The following is a 6,439-nucleotide window of genomic DNA, read 5'->3' as shown; positions in this document are numbered from 1 at the left end:
CAGGTTATTTGATTCTAATGGTCTTCATGTGGAGTTCCTATCCCTTCCAGGACCCTCAATTCTTCCCCTTACTGTTTCATAAAACTCACCAAGCTCTTAGAATCTGTGAGGTTCATAATGGGCATTCTGTAATTTTTGGGTAATATCCACTTATCAGTGAATACATACTATGCATGTCCTTTGGGATCTGGGTCATCTTACTCAGGATGATATTTTTTAGTTCCATCCATTTGCTTGCAAAATTAATGATGTTCTTGATTTTAATTACTGTACAGTATTTTTTTGCAGAAGCTTTTTAGTTTATTTTACCCTCAGAAATTCGCATATCACAGCAGAACATCAAGTCACCGCAGAGCTACTCCTTTGGCTTTTTGCCAGCACCAACATTGGCCTTTGCAGTCCCCCTGACCTTCTTCATTCTGTTCTTGTGTTCCTTTCACTGTTTGTGGGAGGTCTTTTTCTTCTCATAAAGGCCATGTCTTGCAAGTCTGTGTTTAGGCTCATTCTTCTTTGCATAATCTAAAGAATCATAGATCATGCCAAAGCCAGTTGTCTTGCCACCACCAAAGTGGGTTCTGAATCCAAATACAAAGATGACATCTGGTGTGCTTTTGTACATCTTGGCCAGCTTTTCCAGAATTTCTGTCTTTGGTACTGTGGCCTTCCCAGGATGAAGGACATCAATGACCATCTGTTTCCTCTGAAGCAGACGGTTTGTCATGAACTTCCTGGTCTGGATGGTTACCGTGTCATTCATGATGGCTATGGTGCCGGAGCTGTAGAGGAGCAATTACTGTATAGCATTACAGTGTGAAAATGAACCACATTTTCTGTATCCATTCTTTTGCTGAGGGACATCTAAGTTGTTTCCAGTTTCTGGCTATTACAACTAAGGCTGCTATGGACATAGTGAAGCATGTGTCCTTGGAATATGGTGGTGTATCTTTTGGGTATATTTCCAGGGGCTATATATCTAGGTCTTCAGTTAGAACTATTTCCAGTATTCTGAGGAACTGCCAGATTGATTTCCAGAGTGGTTGTACAAATTTGCAATTCTACCAGCTATGGGGAATGTTTCCCTTTCTCTACATCCTTGCCAGCATCTGCTGTCACTTGAGGTTTTTTTTTTTTAATTTTAGACATTCTGATTTGTGTAAGGTAGAATCTCATGGTCATTTTGCCTTAACCTTATTGTAGGCTGGACCTTTGTCTAGGCTACTGAATGAGACAAAGCCTCCAAAAACCAACAAAAACAAAACCCACCCACTGATCCCACATCAGAGGAAATATTTCCTTTCTCTTCTTCCTTTCCCGGAGCTCTCTATCCCCATGTATCTGGCCTTATCCTATCTTTCCAGAGCTCATGTTCTATTTTGTGTTTCCTCAGCCTCTTAGGAAGTTTAAAGGTATGCAAGTGCATTCTCCAAACCAATAAATACACTGTGTGAGGAAGGCTCCTTTTCAATTGCTGTGGACTCACAATGAAGCTAAGGCCTCTACTTTTACCCCACGCCACATAGGTAATTTTTCCCTGTTAGAGAATTCACTGCAACCACTTTAACTCTTTTTTTGGACGATCTGCAATCTACAGTGCTGTCTGCTTTCAGGGGAAGGTCAACTAGTTACGGGTCATCTGATTTTATGCATTCTGGGAAAGAAGACAAGGGTCTACAGCCCTCTTCTTTTTTCGTGTGTGTGTGTGTGTGTGTGTGTGTGTGTGTGTGTGTGTGTGAACTGAACTACCACTTCATTCATAGATGTTGAGCTCATGCCCCTTGATAAACCACACCCCAGCCTTACATTGACAAAGAAATGTAGCATTAAGTCTTGGGGTGAAGGTGGCCTTTTAACTCTTCTTAACCCCCCCCCCCCAGTATACAGACTTGTCAAGGAGGAAAGCCAATTGTCTGCAGAAGCACCAAGTAGTATATGAGTGGTGAGCATGGGTCTCTATGTTAGAGAGAAACCTGGAAGCTCTTCCTGTGCTGTGCAGAAGGGCCAGGCTGGCAATGGTGCCCACCAGGAAAGCTCAGGCCTGTGTTCTTCTCTATGAGAAGACTTGAGATATGATTGAAGCTACCACAAAGCAGGGCATATAGAGAGTTCAAAAGCTGAACAACAAAGCCAAAAGTAGAAAAGCAAGTAGCAAAGAAAATAATATATTAATGGATTAAATAATAAACATCTAACTTGCTACAAAGATCTGTCCAAGTTCTGGGCCCTCTCCAGAAATTATCATCCTATGAAGACATATTGCACCCCATTTCTGGACTTCAAAAGACCTTCAGACCTTAAGAGTGTGTATTTGTGTCTGAAGTTGATATACCCTTGTACAGGAGGGAGAATACAGATCTATAGAAGGATAGAGAAGACTGGAATGTCATCTTTTGTTTATAAATGCCACACAGCAGGGGTATCTGCATAACCTCTAATTGAAAAGACTTAAAGGACATTTATTTTATGTACAAGATTTTTGTTAAACTTTAAATTTTTAAAGAATGTTGTATTTTTCAAAGAATATTTCAATCAGAAAATGTCTCTTTATGTAGCTTGCTGTCCATAAATACACAAGTTGCTTTATTCAATGTTTTTCATATTTTTTCTCTAATAAGAATGAGAAGTATTTCAGTTGCCAAACTCTGCTAATGAGACTATTTCTTAAGTCTATGACAAAGCATTGGCCCTATAAATGTAATATTCCCTTGCACAACCTAGAATGAGTTTCTTTAAAATATCACCCTAAGGAATTTCCAATTGCATAATGCTTTGTCCTAGAAGGTGGCCTGTAAATACTTGTTCAGAATGCATCCAGTTGCCTCAGGATGTGGAGACACTGAGAAATTCGGGCTGAGGGTCAAGAGCTATACTTCTGTCATGTTTGGTACCCTGATTCTGCTAATGCTCCCTTTCTGGACCAAGTTATTGTCTTTTGATTCCTCAAGACAAGACACCCACAGAAGTCATGAAAACCAGAGGAAGTTCAGTCTCTCCACTCTAGACACCCGTATCTCATGTGCCGTGCGTTTAAAATAAAAGGGAAGGCCCTAACAGGGACACCAGCAGAGGATAAGCCTAGTTGGTTAAGGTCTGAGGCATTATGTACATCATCATTACATCCAGGCATGAACACAGTGTTCCCATTCACGGTTAGAGTCATTGCTTAAATTTTACTCAAAGATACTGACCGTGAACTCAGAATGAAGGTACACACATAGGTACACACATGGCTCCTTTCTGTTATCATAAACGAGCTTTGAACTTGGCATCTTCTGTTCTGAATGATGGAAAGAAAGATATCAGAAGTAATCCTGACATTAAATAATGCAATAATTTTTATTTAAATAAGAGTTGACTTGTGCTGGAGAAACAGTACAGCATGTACTCTGCAGATGAAAACTACTTTGACATTCCAACTCACTGTGGTCAAACAGTTGTCATCAAGAGATGTAATGAAATGAAATTCTGACAAAAATGTGGAAAATGGTCACTACTTGTTCCTTGGTAGTAGAAATACAAACTGGCATATCCATTATGAAACTCAATGTGAAGATTCCTCATAAATCTATAAATAAACCTACCATATGACCCAGCTATACCACTCCTTGGCACATCGACTGGACGTGCTCTATAACCTACCGCATTGCTGACTCACTGTTGCTCTATTCATAATAGCTAGGAAATGGAAATAGCCCAGATGTACATCAGATAGTGACTGAATATTAAGAGTGTGGTATATATGCACAATGGCATTTTATTTGATGCAAAGAAGAATACATTTTTTACATTTGCAGGTAAATGAGTGCATCTGTAAAAATTTATATGTAGTGAGGAGATATAAATCCAAAAAGATGGGGTTGGGGATTTAGCTCAGTGGTAGAGCGCTTGCCTAGCAAGTGCAAGGCCCTGGGTTCAGTCCTCGGCTCCAAAAAAATAAAAATAAAAAAATAAATCCAAAAAGACAATCTCATGTGCTCTTTCTTATGTAGATCTCAGTTTTAAATATTTAGATATGTATGATTAACTAGGAGTAACATTAGATATCAGGCAACTACAAAGAGGGCATTGTTAGGGGACTCTGAAGGCAAAGTGGTTAGCAGAACAAAATGGCATGAGGACAAGAAGGGCAAGGGAAGGTTTTGGTGGGGAGAGGTTTCGGAGTGTAGAAAAGAAGACAGGATAGAGCAAGGATAAACAACACTAAGGATATTTGAAAAAGTCTCATGGGAACTTGGTAGTTAAGAAGACTCCACATATACATCTGTGTATGGGCAATTTATGATTATCATATACAAATTCCATTGCCAGGTTCAGGATCTCACTCTTTGAGTTGTCTGTGAAGAATTCTCATGGATGCCCAAAATAAAACAGACTGTCCTCATTGCTCTTAGTTACCCACAAGAATTAGATGATAAGACACTGTAGCTACAGACACCACCCACTTGAATCACTGGGCATGAGCAATGAAGGCAGTAATGATCTGAGAAATTCCTCCCTAGTGGCTACTGTTATCCATAATAACAGAAACAAAAAAATCATCAATGATTTTACCCAGCCATAAACCCTGAAAGTTACATCAAGTGACTGACCTGGCAGGATATACCATTAATGTCAGGATGTTATGGATGTTATGTTATAGAAGCAGCAATAGCTTTGAACTTATGCCTGGTATTGTAAACCTGGCAAAGTGTCTGTGGCAGAAGAGGTCATAGACACTAGGGGAGAAACTACTACTGCTTTTCATAAAAAGATTATCAAACTGCCTTCTAATTACTTATTTTTCTACCCACAGATTAGTGATACTATCAACCCTTTCAGAGAAACTTCATTTTGTAGCAAATGAGAATCAAATAGACACTGATTGCTGGTCAGAGTACAGGAGAAGTAACTGTACAGTGCCCTGGCTTACATCAAATATTTATATCCTGGCCTCCCCCATGGCTCATGAAACATTGCGGAAGGTAGTGTGGAGAGACTTTAAGAGCAAGAAGTCTAGGAGGAATGTTGTGAAACAGTGCCTTCTGAATAACTAAGAGACATTGTATACATGATTCACAGTGGCTGTGATTGCCTACAGATGACCTATAAGGTAAAACCAGCCAAAATGCCAACATAGATGTGAGAGGGGTTTATGAAGCTGAGGATCTTTCACCAGTGAAGGGAACTGTAGTAGGGAATCAGTTTTCTTCAATAATTGACCACTAGTGTTTTGTTCATGTGTCAACTGATGCCCCCACACACGTGTACATAATGACAACACCAATTGGACTCAGTAGGCCATGAAAAGGAGACGTGAAGTTGGGTGGATATGTGGGGAGGTCTGGGAAGAATTGAAAGGACAATGGAAGTTTATATGATCAAAGCACATGGTATACATGTGTGAAATTGTGAAACAATGAAAACTTAAAGGTACAAACAAATGAATTTTTTGGGGGGAGGAGGAAAGTGTTTATTCAACTTGCTTCCACGCTGCTGATTCATTGCCAAAGGAAGTCAGGACTGGAACTCAAGCAGGTCAGGAAGCAGGAGCTGATGCAGAGGCCACAGAGGGATGCTTCTTACTGGCTTGCTTCCCTGGGCTAGCTCAACTTGCTCTCTTATAGAACCCAAGACCACCAGCCCAGGAATGACACCACCCACAATAGGCAGGGTCCTCCCAAGTTGATCACTAGTTGAGAAAATGCCTTACAGCTGGGTCTCATGAAGGAATTTCCTCAACTAAGTCTCCTTTCTCTGTGATAACTCCAGCTTGTGTCAAGTTGACACACAAAACCAGCCAGTACAACCACCAAACACTTAATTGTGGTCCGATCATGCCTTTCCTACATTTTTTTCTCCATCTTTGTTAAATTGCGTATTTCTTATTTACATTTCCTTTCTTTTTTTTCTCCATATTTACTAAAGTGTGTATTTCTTATTTACATTTGAATTGTTATTCCCTTTCCCTGTTTCCAGGTCAACATCCCCCTAGCCCCTCCCCCTCCCCTTCTATATGGGTGTTCCTCTCCCAATCCTCCCCACATTACCGCCCTTCCCCCAACAATCCCATTCACTGGGAGTTCAATCTTGGCAGGACTAAGGGCTTCCCCTTCCACTGGTGCCCTTACTAGGCTATTCATTGCTACCTATGCAGTTGGAGCCCAGGGTCAGTCCATGTATAGTCTTTGGGTAGTGGCTTAGTCCCCGGAAGCTCTGGTTGATTGGAATTGTTGTTCATATGGGTCTCAAGCCCAGTCAAACTCTTTCAGTCCTTTCTCTGAATCTTTCAGCAGGGGTCCCGTTCTCAGTTCAATGGTTTGCTGCTGGCATTCACCTATGTATTTGCTGTATTCTGGCTGTGTCTCTCAGGAGAGATCTACATCCGGTTCCTGTCAGCCTGCACTTCTCTGCTTCATCCATCTTATGTAGTTTGGTGGCTGTATATGTTCATGTGAGGCAGTCT

The 6,439-nt window shown here is 40.8% G+C and overlaps 1 pseudogene; it reads right to left on the bottom strand.

Moving 5' to 3' along the window:
- Positions 1-292: 292 nt before the first annotated feature.
- On the bottom strand, positions 293-773 carry Rps24-ps19 (ribosomal protein S24, pseudogene 19; annotated as a pseudogene).
- Positions 774-6,439: the final 5,666 nt, after the last annotated feature.

This window comes from Rattus norvegicus, chromosome 1, assembly GCF_021556685.1.
Source record: "Rattus norvegicus strain SHRSP/BbbUtx chromosome 1, alternate assembly SHRSP_T2T, whole genome shotgun sequence".
NCBI classification, from domain to species: domain Eukaryota; kingdom Metazoa; phylum Chordata; class Mammalia; order Rodentia; family Muridae; genus Rattus; species Rattus norvegicus.
This window is presented reverse-complemented; position numbering and strand designations above follow the sequence as displayed.